Source organism: Panthera tigris, chromosome A1 (genome assembly GCF_018350195.1).
Source record: "Panthera tigris isolate Pti1 chromosome A1, P.tigris_Pti1_mat1.1, whole genome shotgun sequence".
Classification (NCBI taxonomy): Eukaryota; Metazoa; Chordata; class Mammalia; order Carnivora; family Felidae; genus Panthera; species Panthera tigris.
Genome location: NC_056660.1, coordinates 15,671,431 through 15,688,225, shown reverse-complemented (window position 1 = coordinate 15,688,225; position 16,795 = coordinate 15,671,431). Strand labels below are relative to the sequence as shown.

At 36.2% G+C, this 16,795-nt stretch overlaps 1 long non-coding RNA gene across 2 annotated transcripts in view; it reads right to left on the bottom strand.

The window, feature by feature from the left end:
- LOC102949684 overlaps positions 1-16,795 on the bottom strand; it is a 245,823-nt gene that overhangs the window by 160,861 nt on the left and 68,167 nt on the right. For both annotated transcript variants that reach the window (XR_447058.2, XR_006208552.1), the window contains exon 4: positions 10,503-10,646. This is a non-coding gene — a long non-coding RNA (uncharacterized LOC102949684). The remainder of the gene's footprint in view (positions 1-10,502; positions 10,647-16,795) is intronic.

Below are 16,795 nucleotides of genomic sequence, written 5' to 3'. Positions count from 1 at the left end.
CTCAACAGACAGAGCCATCCAGGCACCCCGGGAAGCCATTTTTAATCCTGTTCTTATTATGTTTTTTTTTCCTCCTATGAAATCTCCAACCCCCATAGGTGGCCTTCTCTTCTACAGGACCGTTAACTACAATTTACTGGTTGATTTCTATGTGCCAGATCCTATTTTGAACACATTCTATGCATTTTCACTTTATGGTTCCCAAGGGGGAAAAAAAGCCTATTTTTAAAATTCAGTAACAGAGAATAAAAAATAATTTGACCAAGAGTACACAGCAAATAAATGGCTAAATGTAAAATAAGACTGGATGGTTACAATGCCCATGCTTTTCATCATTAAATAAACACTAACCACAATTATAGTGTGTACTTCTCATTCAACACTCAAATGTGCTACTTTGAATTATTTCTTTTGTGTTTTGTTTTTTATTTTGCCCATTTCCAGACATACTAAATTGACCTGAAGTCCTTCCAGGAAAGAACCTTATCTTTTGACCCCTTTGTATTCCCAGCAGTTGGTACTGGCCTGGAAGAATAACATGGAAATAATGGGATTATGGTGATGATGGTGGTGACAGGTGATAATGATATAATGACAAAGCCCACCTGTCAGACTTGAGGCAGGCACTCTATGCTGAAGTGTACTTACTCATTCAGGATGTACTATCCCAGTACCTACTTTAAGCCAAGCCAGTTTAGTCTCTGGACTTACATAAGAATTACAAGGTACTGTAACTATTATAATAAAAACAAAACAAACAAACAAAAACTTTAGGGAGTGTACTTGGGGTAGAGAGGGTGACCATTATATCCAAAGAGGAGAAAGAGACTTTGTAAACCCAATTTGTAGTTCAAGCATACATTATTACCATTTTTATTCTTCCATGAAAATAATGAGGGTTTAGTGTATACCAGGCCAACTTAAGAGCTTTGCATGCTTTACTTCAATTAATCCTAGATAGAACTTTGTGAGTTTGGTATTATTACCCCTATATGAAAATGAAAAAAAGCAAAACTCACTTTTCCTAGGATCACTTGGCTTCTGAGTGTTATAACTAGTATTTGAGCTTCTAGGTCCAGAATATAAACTCTTATTTTTAACTTTTTATTTAAATTCCAGTTAGTTAATGTATAATGTAATGTTAGTTTTGGGTATATGATATACTCATTCAAGACTTCCATACATGACCCAGTGGTCATCATGACAAGTACACTCCTTAATCTACATCATCTATTTAACCCATCCCCCAACCATCTCCCCTCTGGTAATCATCACTTTGTCCCCTATAGTTAAGAGTCTATTTCTTGGTTTGCATTTATCTCTTTTTTTTTCCCCTTTGCTCATTTGTTATGTTTCTTTATTTTTTTAAATTTATTTATTTAAATTCAAGTTAGTTAACATGCAGTATAGTATTGGTTTTAGGAGTAGATCCCGGTGATTCATCACTTCCATATAACACCCAGTTCTCATCCCAACAAGTGCCCTTCTTAATGCTCATCACCCATTTAGCCCATCCCCCACTGACCTCCCCTCCAGCAACCCTTAGCTTTATTCTCTGTATTGAAGAGTCTCTTGGGGCACCTGGGTGGCTCAGTCAGTTAATCGTCCAACTCTATTTCATCTAAGGTCATGATCACACAGTTCATGACTTCAAGCCACACATTGGGCTCTGCACTGACAGTGCAGAACCTGCTTGGGATTCCTTCTCTCCCTCTCTCTGCCTCTCCCCTGCTCATGCTCTCTCTCTCTTTCTCAAGAATAAATAAATTAATTTAAAAAAAACTTTAAAATCTCTTATTGTTTTCCTCCTTCTCTGTTTTTATCTTATTTTTCCTTCCCTTCCCCTATGTTCATCTGTTTGGTTTCTTAATTCTACATATGAGTGAAGTTATATGATATTTGTCTTTCTCTGACTTATTTTGCTTAGCATAATACACTCTAGATCCATCCACATTGTTGCAAGTGGCAAGATTTCATTCTTTTTGATCAGTCAGTAATATTCCATTGTGTGTGTGTGTGTGTGTGTGTGTGTATACACACACACACACACACACACACACACACACACACACACACTGCATCTTCTTTAGCTATTTATCAGTCGATAGATGGTTGGGCTCTTTTCATAACTTGGCTATTGTTGATAGCACTGCTATAAACAAAGGGGCATGTGTGTCCCTTTGAATCAGCATTTTCATATTCTTTGGATAAATATCTAGCAAATGAATTTCTGGGTGGTAGGATAGCTCTATTTCTAATTTTTTGAGGAACCTCCATACTGTTTTCCATAGCAGCTGCACCAGTTTGCATTCCCACCAACAGTGCAAAAGTGTCCCCCTTTCTCTGCATCTTTGCCAGCATCTGTTGTTCACTGTGTTGTTCATTTTAGCCATTGTGACAGGTGTAAGGTGGTATCTCATTGTAGTTTTGATTTGTATTTCTCTGATGATGAGTGATGTTGAGCTTCTTTTCATGTCTGTTAGCCATCTGGATGTATTCTTTGGAAAAGTGTCTATTCATGTCTTCTGCCCATTTCTTGACTAGATTATTTGTTTTTGGAGTGTTGAGTTTAAGTTCTTTATAGATTTTGGATACTAACGCTTTATCCAATATGTCATTTGAAAATATCTTCTCCCATTCCATCAGTTGCCTTTTAGTTTTATTGATTGTTTCCTTTGCCGTGCAGAAGCTTTTTATTTTGAGGTAGTCCCAATAATTTATTTTTTCTTTTGTTTCCCTTGCCTCATAACATAATCTAAAAAGACTGCTTTGGCCTCGGTCAAAGATGCTACTGACTGCCTGTGTTCCCTTCTAGGATTCAGATGGTTTCCTGTCTCACAGTTAGTTCTTTAATCTATTTTAAATTTATTTCTGTGTATGGTGTAAGAAAGTGGCCCAATTTCATTCCTTTGCATGTTACTGTCCAGTTTTCCCAACATCATTCATTGAAGAGATGGTCTTTTTGCCACTGGATATTCTTTCCTCTTTTGTCACAGATTAATTGACCATATAATCATGGGTACATTTCTAGGTTTTCTATTCTGTTCCATTGATCTAGGTGTCTATTTCTGTGCCAATACCATACAGTTTTGATTACTACAGCTTTGATATATAACCAGAAGTCCAGAATTATGGTGCCTCTAGCTTTGCTTTACTTTTTGAAGACTACTTTGGTTATTTGGGTTCTTTTGTGGTTCCATACACATTTTAGGAGTGTTTCTTAAATGTGAAAAATGCTGGTGGTATTTTTATAAGGATTGCATTAAGTCTGAATTACTTTGGACAGTACAGGCATTTTAACAATATTTGTTCTTCCAATCCATAAATATGGAATGTCTCTCCTTTTCTTTGCATCATCTTCAGTTTCTTTCATCACACTAATGAAAGTGTGTTATAGTTCTCAGAGTACCTCTTTGGTGAGGTTTATTCCTAGGTATCTTATAATTTTTGGTGCAATTGTAAATAGGATTGATTCCTTAATTTCTCTTTTTGCTGCTTCAATATTGGTGTATAGAAATAATACAGATTTCTGTACATTGATTTTGTATCCTGTTTCTTTACTAAATTCATTTATCAGTTCTAGCAGTTCTTTTTGGTGGAGTCTTTTGGGTTTTCTATATATAGTATTATGTCATTGGCAAATAGTGAAAGTTTTACTTCTTCCTTGCTGATTTGCATGATTTTCATTTCTTTTTGCTGTCTGATTGCTGTAACTACAACTTCTAATACTATCTTAAATAACAATGGTGAGAGTGGACATCCTTGTCTTGTTCCCAACAATTTACACCATGATACTTTCTAAACAAACTCTTCAAAAAAAAAAAAAAAAAAAAGTCTGGTCTTTCCTTAAATGTTACAGTAAAACAGATGTGAAATAGACAATAAATTATAGTTTCTATTTACAAAAAAGCTGTAAGTGCAAACAGTGTTAGATTAAAATGTATTATTTAATCAGTTCAGTATGAAATTGGCTTCCTAGTACATGATTGTGAAAATGACACTTTAAAAACATTCTACGATTTCATCAGCAACTCTCACTTTTCCCATTGAGGATGATATTAACATGGGTTTTATTATGTTGAGTAGGTTCCTTACTTGTTGAAGGTTTTTATCATGAATGGATGTTGAACTTTGTCAAATGCTTTTTCTGCATTTATTGAAATGATCATATGATTCTTATCCTTTCATTTATTAATGTGATATATCACACTGGTTGATTTGTAAATATCGAACCACCTTTGCAACCCAGAAATAAATCCCACTTGATTGTGGTGAATGATTTTTTTAATGTATTGTTGAATTCTGTTTGCTAGTATTTTGTTGAGGATTTCTGCATCTATGTTCATCAGAGATATTGGCTTGTAGTTCTCTTTTTTTGTGGTGTCTTTATCTGATTTTGGTATTAGGGTAATACTGGTCTCAAAATAAATTTGGAAATTTTCCTTCTCTCCTACTTTTTGGAATAGTTTGAGAAGAATAGGTATTAACTATTCTTTAAATGTTTGGTAAATTTGCTTGTGAAGTCATCTGGTCTTGGACTTTTTTGTTGGGACTTTTTTTTATTATTGTTTCAATTTCTTTGCTGGTTGTTGTTCTGTTCAAATTTTCTATTTCTTCCTATTTCAGTTTTGATAAATTATATGTTTATAGGAATTCATCTATTTCTTCTAGGTTATCCAATTTGTTAACATATAGTTTTTCATAATACAGAATCTGAACTTTAACTGATGTTCAACACTGCCCTTTCTAAGACCTCTAAAATGAAAAACATTCCATTTGAAGTCATCTGAAAATTCCACAATTATACAAAAAGGAATCTGTAAATTATGTTAAATCTGAGCAAAATCCACCCAGTCTGGCAGCAATAACTCTAGCAGAACAGAATTTTGGGGATCCTTACAACTCTAATGTATATATGGCAACCTGTTCTATAGAGTAGGAGAGGGATATTGTCTGAAACTATACTCTGACTATCAGTGGGCTCCCCCACTCCAGATCTACAAAGTTAAAGCAGATAATCTAAGTAACATAATTTTGAGCTTTCATTAAAAACAAAAGACAGGGGCTTCTGGGTGGCTCAGTCAGTTGAGCATCCAACTCTTGATTTGGGCTGAGGTCACGATCTCATGGTTCGTGAGATCGAGCCCCACATCAGGCTTTGGGCTGACAGTGCAGAGGTTGCTTAGGATTCCCTCTCTCCCTCTCTCTCTTCCTCTCTCTCTCTCTCTCCTTCTCTGCCCCTCCCCTGCTTGTGCTCTCTATCAAAATAAATAAATAAAAACTTTTATAAAAGCAAAAGACAATAGTATTTTAAATGGCCGAGCATTATAACCTGGTAAAGAAGTTATGGGAATAATCAAAATGCACAGTTTCTAAGTGTCTAGGCAAACCTGAGCCCTGATGCCTAGGAGAGAAGCAAGTCAGATATTAGTAACCAAAATTTTTCTAAATTCTTTTAATGCAAACAGTTTGTCAAATAAAATGAACATAGTCTGGATATGCATAACTTCCAATTTCTTAAGGAAACCATGCAGAAAAATCCAGGAAGACTTTCCCAGAAATAAATCAAAGCTTTACCAATGACATTCACTACTGAAATGTGGGACAGAATATAAGGCCAAAGAAGAGGCAGAACTATAAAATAGTTTATTTCAGAAGCCAGAGTTATTGTAAATAGATTTGACATTTGGAATTTGAAGACTATTATGGAAACATATGGCTTAAAATATCGCATTCTCTTCAAGGGTCCTAAAGTTTCAAATAAAGTAGTTAAATGCTCTGTGCAACACAAAATACTTCATATGTGGCCTGAAAGAATAGGTTTGATCATGCTACTAATTCCTTCCAGTTCCACATACACACCTCTGTTGCATACCATTGGGCACAGGTTGCAATAATTGTAACTGGTTGTCAGTTATCTAACCCCCCGCCAAAAGTCACTAAAAACCCTGACATGTTATTAGAAATACAAGAAAGAACAGTACTAATGTGTATAAAAGAGAAAATGTTATAAACAAAAGACCAGCCCAGAGTTTTAGAGCAGTGAAACTACTCTGTATGACACTATTATAATGTATACATGTCATTACACATTTGTCAAAACACATAGAATGTACAGCGCCAAGAGTGAACCCTAAAGTAAACTATGGACTTTGGGCGATAATGTTGTGTCATTGTAGGTTCATTGAATGTAACAAAGGAACCACTGGTAGGAGATGTCCAAAGTGGGGGAGGCTATGCATGTGGGTATAGGGGATATGGGGACTGTCTGTATTCTCCATTCAACGTTTTTGCTGCGAACTTAAACTGCTCTAAAAATTAGTCTTAAAAAAAATAAAAAATAAAATAAAACAAACTAACAAACAAAAAAACATTAGACCATGGGTGATTGATGGGGCCATAAGTCCAGAGACAATGTCTTAAAGAAACTGAAGTCTGAAGCTCCATTCAGCTACCTTCTACTTGGTCGCTCCATTATGCCAAAGTATTCACTGAATATTTCCATCTGCCTCCTCCTCCTACTCCTTATGCTGTTTCCACTGTGTTGACTACTTTTAAAAACATATTAAGTGTGTCCATTCCAAAAGGAAATAGTCACTGAATAATGAGTTAGTAAAATAGATTAGTGAGATTTTTAATTGCCAAATTTAAAAGCAATTAGTGTTTACCCTACAAAAATTCATCTTCAATTATTTCCCTTTTGTTGCGATGCATGGGTGCTCAGTTGGTTAAATGTCTGACACTTGATTTTAGCTCAGGACATGATCTCACATTTCGTGAGATCGAGAACCACATCGAGCTTGTGCTGACAGCAAGGAGACTGGGATGTTCTCTCTCCTCTCTCTCTGCCCCTCCCCCCACTCACACACACACACACACACACACACACACACACACTCTCTCTCTCTCTCTCTCTTTCTCAAAATAAATGAACATACATAAATAAAATAAATAAATAAATAGAATTATTTCCCTTTTGTAATAAAGATTACCATAGCAAGCAGTAATTTTAGCATTTATAGAAAAAGCTCAAAGCTGTGTAATGGATACATACATAAAGGATTGTTGTATTATCTATTTTTGTAACTGTTTGAAATTCTCCTTAATACAAAGTTTTTTTAAAGGATCAACTATAAAGTATATACTGGCTTAATGTACCAATAACTGTATAAATTAACTTGATTGCTATGATATTATGTTAAAGATATTTTATATTCTACATCACCATCATCTGAAAATATAGCATAGTATTTAAGAATATGAATTTTTGGAAATCAGATTGTTTCAATCTGATTTGCATTCTACCTACTCCAGCTGTGGTAACCTCGCAAAAGTTGAGTTCTACTCTGTAGGTGGAGAGAAAGATTTCAAAGATTCACAATTCAGAGATTAAAAAACTATTCCCTATTCTAGTGTATTTCTAAGTTAAATATTTAGAAATTACAAAGAATTTTCAAAAATAGAAGGAATTATACAATCCTTTCATGGCCTCTTAAGCCTAATTAAATGACCTAAAGAAAGCCTTATTGAATTAATCAGTCAGTTTTCAATGATGTCCTGGATTTTACTTCCCACTAGGCCTTCTGGCAGCAGCTCTTTGCAGGTATAGAGTCTCACGCTTAGCCAGGGATATGGGGATTTGGGGGTCTTCTCCAGTCCCTCCTGGATGGATATGCGGAGACCTTACCAAAGCTCTTATTTCCCTTATCTCCCTGTTAAATTTCAGGCCAGTCTGCTAGTCCACTGCTTACCGCAACCCCGTGCTACCTGAACCATTGGTCATCCTCCTTCATTTGCCACCAAAACCAGTACTTTTATTGACAACACTGTTGAACGTGAGGTTTGTCTCCACTCTGCTCCTACCAAGTGAATCCCTTGTGGCAACGAAGCTGCTGGCTTTCTTGTTTTCCAGTGCTCTGTACATTTCTGCTCAGATCAGCATGGGTGTGGGTGTGGATGGGAGAAGCCCCAGGCAAAAATGCCAGACTCCCACTGTTCTTGTTTGACATTCAGTATTTTTTTCATAAATAATTGCTTCTCAACTTGTACGACTTTGGTCAATTCAGAAGTCCTGAAGTGGTTGTTTTTAAGCCTTGAAATTTTATCCAATTTTATCCAATTTTATTTATATAATGCTTTATCAGAAAACAGAATCAAATATATGACATTTTATCATAGAAAGTTAATAGTAGGGCATATTCTAAATTGTCTAACTGGTAGTCATTATTATTAGCATTTTGTTTTGTGGATCACAACAAATACATACAAAATAAATATTCACCTAATCTCAATAAATATTAGCCCTCTTCTATACAATGTTTAAATGTTTCTTATCTAGGGCCTCCTGGGCAGCTCAGTTGGTTAAGCGGCCAACTCTCGATTTCAGCTCAGGTCATGATCTCACAGGTTCATTAGTTCGAACCCCACATCCGGCTCTGTGCTCACAGTGCAGAGCCTCCCTCTCCCTGCCCCTCCCCCACTCATGCTCACTCTCTGTCTCTCAAAAATAAATAAACATTAAAAATTTTTTTAAATACATGTTTTTTATCTAAAGTTTATATGGAGGCCCTTTCCTATATAATATTTCTCTACAATCTTTATATGTTTATGTTATATGTTTCCATACAATGTTTACATGTTTCTATATGATGTTATATATTCATTTAATCTCAATAAAATATTGGCTCTTTTCTATATAATGTTTATAGTCCCTAATAGTTAAATTATTCAAGTTCCTCAAGACACAAGGATTCTGAAAGTTGGTAATGAACAATAATTCATTATTCTGAAACTCTTTCATCCCAAAACAAGTCCTTTTTGAAGGATGATTAGAATCCTTTTTTCAAAAGCAGGATTCTAGAAATGTACTTTTAGTGAGAATGAATGATGGTTGGAGAAGATAAAAAACTCTCTATGAACATAATTATAAGAAACCAGGTTAAGACTACAAAAATAAATATATTTGACTACAGAACCCAGAATTATCAAAAATATTTGTGGTCTGCCAGACTATAGTGTTAAAAAGAAACTTATTGAGATTAAGTGCAAACTCGTGTCTACATATTTAGGGTGCACTAAGCTGTATTTCAGCCAATCCTTTCATTTTCTATGCCATTATCTGTCCTGATCACAGTCAAGCTAATCACAAAATGAGCCCACAAAATAAGTAAGACAGTTTTATTGAATAGATCACACATACTCAACCTCAATCATTTTTGACATCTTGACATAGTTTTAACCTACAACTTTCTTTTTAACTATAGGAAATAACTTTGTTAGAACATGAGCACAATCAGCTGAAAGGAAATTGGAAGATGTAGTAAGTGTGATATTATGTTATGAACTGCTGCCATGTAATTTTTCTGATCCTTTGAATAAAGTAACATAATTTGTCAGAATGTGTTCTCATAATAACCTGCCAACAAACTGGATGAGCTTAAGAAATAAAGTAACGGCCTACACCGAAAAGTTAAGAGTATTAATTCCTTACCACTGTGGAAGGAAGTGAAGAAAGATGTCAAAATTTCAACATCTTCAGAGCAACCAAGAAAAAAAGGTAATAAATTTTAAGGCTTACATTGCATCTTCCATTCTCAATAGAGTAAAATTTGTATTGAAAAGTCCTTTTTTTCAGGGCACCTGGGTGGCTCAGTTGGTTATGTGTCCAACTCTTGATTTCGGCTCAGGTCATGATCTCACAGTTCATGGGATTGAGCCCTGCATCAGGCTCTGTACTGATAGCACAGAGCCTGCTGGGGATTCTTTCTCTCCTTCTCTCTCTGCCTCTCCCTCACACGCTCTCTCTCTCTCAAAATAAATCAATAAAAGTAAAAACTTAAAAATAAAATAAAATTATATAAAAAGATCCTTCTTTTCAAATAAATGTATCGCCAAGTTTCAAAATGAGAGAACAGATGCCAAACAATGGACAGAAAATGTTCTTTCTTGAAGAAAAGAAATCCAGCACATTGCAATGTGGCCCTCTGCTGCTATTTTTCAATACTACACGAAAAAGACTAATTTCCAGTGGTGTCTCTTTGCAGGGTCAATACTTCAACAAAGTTTTAAGGAAAAAATGACTTAAATCCTTCAACAAAGTGTAGTCACTTACAAGATTTTTTTAAAAATCGAAGTGATTGATTCAGCGTGATGTTATTCTGAACACAGTGTCTGAGCTACATTAAATACCTTAGTGACAGCACTATTCATTTAAGAGCAGATTTTCATTATTTATGTTCCATTTCAATATTTCCAAAAAGAGATTATATTCATACCAAATGGTTTCTACAATAACAATAGTTCATCCAATGCTATGGGGAAAAAACATTTTTTTTTTAATTAGAAAGAAACTTGTGTCTCACAATGCCATTCCTAATAATACCTTCATTTTCTAGGAAAACGTCACAAATAGTCTAGAAAATAAACTCAAAAACTCATCTAAGACTAAACTCAATGCAATTTGACCATCACTTTTAAATTGCCAAGACTGAGGGGGGACTTACTGGGAAGTGAATAAAGCCTCACATGCATGGTCCCTGGGGTGCCTGGAGTCGCCAAGAGCTGCGAAGTATCCTAGGTGAGGAGAAGCCAGGTTGGCAATACAGACTCTTCTATGTAAGCATTTCTGGTAAATTGCCTCAAGATACCTTAGGAAAAAAAAAAGAGATCTGAACCTCCAAGTTCAAGTAAATTGTCATGATTTCTTTTCCTATGTTAAATATGGCATACCTTTTTTTTTTTAATGTTTGTAGTTTTTCTTTTTTTCTTTTTCTTAAAAGGGGCCAGAAAAAAAAATGTGTAAGCTCACAACCCACAAAACCTGAATCTGCCTTTAGGTAGAACAATTTACCAACACAGTCCATACAGAAAATGTTATTTTACTTTCGATGGGAACATCTTACATTAATAGGAAAAAATGGTTTTAATGACAATTTTGAAACCAAGACTAAATAGTAGCTTAAAAAGGCATTGGTAAAAAATACTTTATACAATTTTTAAGGGGAAGAAAGAAGATTAGTATCTGCCCAACAGTGAAGCTCTCTAGCATTCAGAAATCTCTAGCTTTTGATATCTAGGTAGTGTTCAAGAGCACTGGCTGTGGAGTCAGGCAATCCTGGATTTCAGTCCTGAATACATCACTCTATTGTTATGTTACCTTTAGCAAGTTAATTGTGTCTTACAAATGTAGGCATTTAACAACTATTTGTTAAATAAATATATGAATCAATTCTACACAAAAACTTCAATTTAGCAAATACAGTAGTTCAATTTATTTCATTAAAAAATGATTTGTTGCATATCTGTTAGGTGAAAGGTATTGGGCAAAAGGGGAAGAAGGAGTACAAGAGTTCAAGCAAAGCACTGTTTGAGGATTTCTATTTGTATTTGATGAGATGGGAAAAGACTTCTTGGAGCACAAAGCATTTAAAGATGAAGCCTTGAAAAACTGTTACAATCAGACCCGGTTGACTGAAAAGGTGGATCAGGCTGGAAGCATTTCAGCTGAGGGAACAAAATCCTAAGCCAAGACCCAGAGACAAGAAAGGAGAGATCTAAGTGTTCTGGGAAGTCAGCAGCTCTGCTAGCGTGAGGTTTAGAGAATTCAGGGAAGACTGGGCTGGAAACAAACCAGGGTCATACCACCACTTCGGTTAACAATGCTCCCCATTCTGGGGGCGCCTGGGTGGCTCAGTTGGCTGAGCATCAGACTTAGGCTCAGGTCATGATCTCATGGTTCCTGAGTTTGAGCCCCACATTGGGCTCTGTGCTGACAGCTCAGAGACTGCAGCCTGCCTCAGATTCTGTGTCTCCCTCTCTCTCTCTGCTCATCCCCTGCTCGTACTCTGTCTCAAAATTTAATAAACATTATAAAAAAATTTTTTTAAATAATGCTTCCCATTCTGAAAATGCTCACAAAATTCCTTATCAGTGAAAGTCCACACAAGCACCATTATAAATTACATTTGGCCCTCTTTCATAGACATGCCTTTAACTGATACAAAGAAATATGGGACTTAGGACAAATTTTTATTAAACAATAATTAATCCCAGTTCCAGATCTGAAAAAGAATTTTATTTTTTTAATTCACATTTTCATCAAAAACTGGACTATCTGTAACTTTAATTTTTTTTAAGTTTATTTATTTATTTTGAGAGAGACGGAGACAGCATGGGTGGGGGAGGGGCAGAAAGAGGGAGACAATCTCAAGCAGGCTTTGTGCTGTCAGCATGGAGCCTGATGCAGGCCTCAAACTCACGAAACTGTGAGATTATGACCTGAGCCGAAAGTAAGAGTCAGATGCTTAACCAACTGAGCCACCCAGCGCCCCAACTATCTGTAACTTTTAAATACTGACTTCTGCCATACAGAAATCATTTGAAGTTTAAGGTTTATGTTAAAGCCATTGATTTGAAAGACTGGAAGAGAAGGAAACAATGGACACTGTTCTAGTAGGTCATTAGGAGGAAAACTGTTCTCAATGTCATCAACAAAAATAAAGGGATAAATGAAAGAAAATGTCATTCTTGTTGGTATAATACATAAAGTAATGGCCTCCAGTCCAACTTGAGTTCCAAACTGTCTTCGACCACTTGTCAGTAGTGTGATCTTGGACAATTCTTCTAACTTCTCTATGCCTTGGTTTCCACTTCTGTAGAATAAGAAGGGCAACCACAATAGCAATACTTGCCTGTGGTACATTATAATACTATCTGGCCACGGGAGGAGTATACATTTTCACACACTCTGTCTTTGGACCTGGACATATGACATGCTTTGTGCAATGTAATGTGACATTTGTCCTAATCCTTTGCTATTATAACACACCCATAAGGGGGCTGCTCTTTCAGCCTGGATTCTAGAATGAAGAGCACTCAGGAAGCAGACATGCACTGATTTATAGCCTCCATAAAACATAAATGACAAACTTCATTGCTGTAAACCACTGAGATTAGAGGGTTGTTACTGTTGCAAAGCCAAGTAATACAATGCACCACCCACTTCACATATTTGTTATAAAGACTGAATAAAACAATATCTTTTAAAAGACTTTATAACCTTTTATGCCCTCCCATACCTCACACTAGCTCCTTCTCTTACCTAAATTGTCGCAGATTAGAATATTTAGGAACATAGGGGTGCCTGACTGGCTCGGTCAGTTTAAGCATCCAGCTCCTGATTTCAGCTCACGTCATGATCTCACAGTTCCTGATATCGAGGCCCGCTTCAGGCTCTGTGCTGACAGTGCAGGGCCTGCTTGGGATTCTCTCTCTCCCCCTCCTCCACTCATGCTCACATGCTCTCTCTTCCTCAAAAATAAACAAACATGTTTTTTAAAAAGAAGAAGAAAATTTAGGAACATAACTTGTGATGTGAGAGAGTAAAGAAGATGAAAATGCCAACTATCAAAGCTGCACCTCCCTCTCCAGCCCCTGTGCCAATGCCTCCCCAAATTCAATGCTACTGTCCTACTAGCAGAAATTCGTCTCCTTACCATAACTCATAAAACAAAATAAGCTTAGGTTTTTTGTTATTTGTGTTGTGAATTCCCATGAGAATACTGAAGGGAAGATATGTCTTTAAAATGATACAGTTTTTATGCTAGTGTGTATCCCAATTTTTCTGAGAAAGTGCTCAGAGCCACTTATGTCTGGTTCCCTTCTGTATTTTCGTTAAATTTTACTTAAATCTTTGTTTAGCCAGAGTGATACCAGAGCTTCTATGTGGAATCTTGTTTATACTTAAAGGATTCCATGGAAAGAAAAAAAAAAACAACAACAACAACACTGAAAAAGGAAACTTTTTTTAAAAAGACATTTCATTTAACTAACAGAAAGACAAAAACAAAAACAAAAAACTTTGACAAAACTGAATAAAGAAGTAACCACAGAAATGGCAGAGAAAAGGCCTAAGAGATGGTACCATGATTTGCAATAAATCACATAGAGGTAATGGCTAGGGAAGCAGGTGAGCCAATAATTGGACCAGAAAACAAGACTATCCTTATTATTCAAGCCCTTGGCACTCCCATTTCTGCATGAAGTTGAAAGAACATGAGCCTCAGAGTTATACAAGCCCAGGCAGTTTTGAATCCCAGTTCAGCCACATTCTCTGTATAACCTTAGACCAGCTACATACTTTGAGACATACTTTCCTTATTCAGTAAAGGAAAATAACAGTTATTTTCCCTTACCCAGTTAGGGGGAATAACAGCTACCTCATAGGATTGTGGTATTAGATGGAATAAGGTGAGTGGAGCACCTAACATAGTACTTGAACAATAACAGCTTCTCAAAATTTATGTCTTAGCTCTTCACCATTAACTCCTCTTTTTCCCATTCCCTGAACTAATCTTCAGCAACACATGTGCAAATGCTTTTGTTCCCAGGTTGGGAATCTCCTGTAGAGTAATAAATTATAATCTAACACATAAAGACAGAAGATATTTTATGCTGTAAAGCTAAGAGGTTTTTTTTAAGTATGCACACATTTATATGCAATTTTTTATCTTAATATATTTACAGCTTTACATTGGTCACACACACACATACACACACACCCACACGCACACATACACAACCACATCTGAAATATGTAGAAATAAAATGACACATTTTCCAAATAAAGCTGCATCATCAGTTCTGTATTTCTCTGACTTCCAACTTTGAAACCCCCAGGAATTACAAAAGAGAGAGACAGACACTCACCCGTCAAGAGGTCATATTGAGTGATTCCAAGGAACATTAGAAAACCTATACTGAATCCAAGTTTTAACTGCCAGATTTTTAACTCCTGGCTACAGTTCCCATGTATGATATAATTTAGAAACAGTTTAGGCACAGGAGAATCACAGGATTTAAAACATTGTGTCCCTCAACATGTAAAATATTAACGGAAAATCCAGACAAGTCATAAATTGTTATAAAGAAACTAAGAAACAAAAAGAAATATGCAAAATGGCAGGGAGACCTTTTAAAGCATAAGGGAAAAGAAGGAATGATGGCTCCTTTATTAATGCATAAGTTGAGTGGAACCTCCAAAGTCCTTCACACCTTTCCCTTCAGGCATCTTCTACCTCAAGGATACCTTAGGTCCATTATGAGTGACTAGAGGGACAGAGCTAGAGGGACAGAGCAGCCAAGTATGTTGCTACTTTTCCAGTCAGAGATGGATCACGGAAGTTCAGACACATACCCTTTTTACCCCAATCTAGTAGTACCAGCATCACTATCCACAACACTTGAGCATACATACAGACTTGTTCATAAGCATCTTGATAAAAAAGTTCTGAAAGCTTCCCACTGCATTTCTTCGAGCTCATTTGATGATTCTTGGTTTGAGATTTGACTCAAAAATTCTAGATAAGATTTATTTTTACCTATAAGTCTCATCTTTACCTCTAAAATCCAATGTAGTCAATCTGTTATCCCTATTATGGAAAGAGAGGAGTAAAACAACACAGGACAACTTATCAAATTATACAAACCAGTTTTTTTTCTACCTCTGCTAACATTAGACATGCTCTGATACATAAAACTCATCTGGACGTAGCAATCATGCCACAATTAAACAGTGGAGAGATTAGGCTACAGTCATGTTTCAGCATAGTTCATTCATATTTTCATTTGTTCATTCAACATTTATTTATTAAGCACATACTATATTCCAAATATTTGCTCCAAATGTTTCATTTGCTGGGGTTGTATAAGTGAGTAGATGAAAACTCCCTTCATGGAATCTATACCGTAGCAGGGGCAAATAATAAAAAGAAATAAGTAAATTAAATTATTTAGAAGATGATAATTATTGTGATGAAAAATAACACATGAATTATAGGTAGAGCCAACAAGAGGAGAAAGAGAGAGAGGCAAGTCAAAAATGACTTCTTAATGTTTGGGCTGGGTAACTAGGAGGAAGTTACCATAAACTGAGATGGGAAAGACCCTGGCAGTGCCTGTTCTGGGCGGGTCAAGATCAAGAGTTTGGTTTTGGGGGTCCCTGGGTGGCTCAGTCGGTTGAGCGTCTGACTTCAGCTCAGGTCATGATCTCACAGCTCGTGAGTTCGAGCCCCTGCCAGCTGTGTGCTGACAGCTCGGAGCCTGGAGTCTGCTTCAGATTCTGTGCCTTCCTCTCTCTCTGCTCCTAACCCACTTGCATTCTGTCTCCATCTCTCTCAAAAATAAATAAACATTAAAAAAAAAAAAAAAGAGCTTGGTTTTTCATATGTTAAATCTGAGATGCCTGAGAGACGCAGATATCTAATTGGAAATGCCTACGGGGATGCCTAGTAGGCAGCAAATTCAATTGACTCCTCCTTTATAGTTATTTGGCTTTATCTACCTCCAAGGGGTCCTTTAATGGTCTCCTTTGCCCTTCAGCCCACGCTAAGTACTTCCCCCTTTCCTCACTTGTAGGGGATTGAGAGAGAACAAATACTTCCATTGCTGATTCCATCTGTGATTCAAGATTTCTTCCATGCTTTGCTTAGGTAACTGTTCAACAGCACTGTGAAATCTAAAACATAGTAAGGGACAAGCAGAAAAAACTTAGAGACTGAATCATCCTGGAAATAACTTGGAATTTTAAAATCATAAGCAAAAACACTCTTGAAATACAGTGGAAAACCAGCTATGGCTGAAACACTGCCACTATTAAGACCACTATTTGGTGTGAGATATTTGTATAATGCATATTTTATAAGATCAAATCATTTCCTGTATTTATTATTAAACTAATGCATTTCAGCTGCTGTATCTTCTGGTTTACAAATCATCAGGAGCTTGGGACATTCATGTT